Consider the following 2,900-nt stretch of genomic DNA (forward strand, 5'->3'; position numbering starts at 1 on the left):
TTAACAGGACTAAGGAAGGAAATAAATCAGTAAAAACCCTTAACTAAGTGCCAGGTGGGTAATCACTTTAACTATGAACAATCACGCTTAAGCTACATAATCTTTACTTAGGATAATCTCCTTCAGTTACTTCCTTGTAGTTTAACAGAACAATAGAGTAGTGACCTTGGAATGGAGATAACAAACGCCCTAACCTTTGGAATAGAATGGATAGGATTCAAATCAACTGGTATAAATACAGATGTAGCAGGAGAATAAAGACAGAACCTAGCAACAGAACCTGGCTGGAGAACTTGACTAGAGAACCTGGCTAGGCTGCTGATCAACTGAATGCTATCTCGGTCCACACCTTTGGGAACCCCTGGACCTGCTGGGGCTGGACCCCAACAACTGGCGCTTAGATCCTGAGCCGGAGGGACACGGGTTACAGGGAGGCAAGATGGCAGACGTGCTGGATCTGCACGAGGCCTGCGGCGAGGATTTCGCCATGGATGAGGATGGGGACGAGAGCATCCACAAACTGAAAGAAAAGGCGAAGAAGCGGAAGGGCCGCGGCTTTGGCTCCGAGGGCTCTGGAGCGCGGATGCGGGAGGATTAGGACAGCATGGAGCAGGATGGCGACGAGCCCGGGCCACAGCGCTCTGTTTGAAGGCTGGATTCTCTTTGTCACCGGGGTCCATGAGGAAGCCACGGAGGAAGACATCCATGACAAATTCGCAGAGTATGGGGAAATAAAAAACATCCACCTCAACCAGGACAGGCGCACAGGGTACCTGAAGGGGTATCCCCTAGTTGAGTATGAAACATACAAGGAGGCCCAGGCTGCGATGGAGGGACTCAATGGCCAGGATCTGATGGGACAGCCGATCAGCGTGGACTGGTGTTTTGTTCGGGGTCCACCCAAGGGCAAGAGGAGAGGTGGCCGGCGGCGCAGCAGGAGTCCAGACAGGAGGCGACGCTGACAGGTCCTCTGCTGGCCGGGTGTTCGCTGCAGCGATTCCATGTGACCACACAGCCTTGGAGAAGTAGGGCTGGGGTGGAACTCACTGTTTATATTTAACCCTTTACCCTCTTGCTTAGTGTTTTGGAACTTGGGGGGGGGGGGGGCATTGAATTATAAATAAATGTCCCATTTTTGTTTTCTACATTTAAAATTATTTTCTTGCTCTAACCTTGCAAGCTCCGAAGTGCTCTTTACCGTAGGAAGTGTGGGACACTGGGAAGGTACTTCTCCCAGTAACTGAATTCAGTGAGTTTCTACATGAGACATAGTCTCAGTCTCAAAGAGTCAAAGTAGAAACACTGCTCAAGGTATTTCTTTTTGAAATACCTTGAAGCTAAGAGAGCAGGGGTAGAAGTGAGATGTTTTCAGGATATTAACGAATAATTATTCTGTTCCTGTATACTCTGCCCTGAGCAAATGGATGTTACAGGAATATTTTCTTTTTGTTTCTCTTGCCTGTACTGCCACATTTGTTTGCACCTCCAGCTGTTGAAGGGCTTAAATCTCCTATGGGCGTTCTCCCAGATTCTCTTTCCCTAAAGGAGTCTATACAAAGTTCTTGGTGCCCACTTTGGTAGCCAAGGGTGAAGGCCCCTTGGAGATGATCCAGAGGAGCACTGATGAGGCCAAAGAGACGAAGAGGAGGCTGGGAGGAACTCCAGTTAGCATTATGGGAGAGAACCAGCGAGTAGGGAGGTGTCTGGCAGAGGACAGAGGTCAGCAAAATCAGCTGGGCTGGTCGCAGGTGCACAAACACGGGGTGATTGTCTAAGGAGCGGTGGAGGGCAAATTTGCTGGTAGGTTTGGGATTTAGAAAATGCACTGCCATTCAGAACCACTCAGCTCCGACCTGAGTATAGGGTGAATGGATGGGTGGGCAGTGAGATGGTGCTCTCCCCTACAAGGAAGAGAATGCTCCAGACCCTCTTCTCCTTCGAAACTTGGGACTGTGTGCTCCTTTCCCCCATGGATTATGACAGACATGCTGGAGAAAAGTTTTGGTGGTTTTTTTTTTATCTTTTTCTTTCCTATTTTTATTGATTTCAGAGAGAAAGGGAGTGGGAGATCGAGAGAAACATCATTGATCGGCTGCCTCCTACACACCCCCTACTGGGGATAGAGGCTGAAACCCAGGCATGTGCCCTGACCGGAAATCGAACTGTGACCTGGTTCATAGGTCGACACCTAACCACGGAGCCACGCCGGTGGGCAAGGTTTGCTTGAGGTGCTGTGCTGTATGAAGCTACTAAGTCTACTTTAAGACATCATGGTGTCCCAAGAGTAAAGGAGAATACTGATCACATTTCTCCTTAATCCTTGTCCACCTAACTCAAGTTCAGATGATGGCTAGAGGTTGGTTAGAATTGGAGGCATTCAAGAAAATTATTTAAGAAAGAAAGGAAGAAAGAAAGAAAGAAAGAAAGAAAGAAAGAAAGAAAGAAAGAAAGAAAGAAAGAAAGGAAGAAAGAAAGAAAGAAAGAAAGTTACATGCAGCATCAGTGTGGGGAGCCGATATAGGGTTAAGCCTCGGACTGACCTGTTGGCAAAGTCACAAACAGGTCTTCTGAGTCTTAAACAACCCAATCTGAGAGGTGGCTGCTGATTTACACGCGCTATCATTTAAAAAATAAAAAAGGGGGAATTTGCCGGAAGCCGGTCCATCCTTGCTGCTTGACACAGTCGCTGCAGGGAAGAAACATCTGCACAGCATATGTTTCAAGGGACCTGGCGTATATGGCATACTGTTCTTAATATGTTTGCTCCCCTTCTTAGTGCTATGTGTTTTAACCAAGGTCACCTCTCTGAGAAAGGTTGTTTCCCCAGGTGGGGGATTTTTCCCTGGAGTTAGGGATTAACAGGACTAAGGAAGGGAATAATTCCGTAAACCCCTTAACTA

At 47.7% G+C, this 2,900-nt stretch overlaps 1 pseudogene; it reads left to right on the top strand.

The window, feature by feature from the left end:
* Nucleotides 1–426: 426 nt before the first annotated feature.
* Nucleotides 427–1,038, top strand: LOC102422207 (annotated as a pseudogene).
* The last annotated feature ends 1,862 nt before the right edge of the window (nucleotides 1,039–2,900 follow it).

Source organism: Myotis lucifugus, unplaced genomic scaffold (genome assembly GCF_000147115.1).
Source record: "Myotis lucifugus unplaced genomic scaffold, Myoluc2.0 scaffold_189, whole genome shotgun sequence".
NCBI lineage: Eukaryota > Metazoa > Chordata > Mammalia > Chiroptera > Vespertilionidae > Myotis > Myotis lucifugus.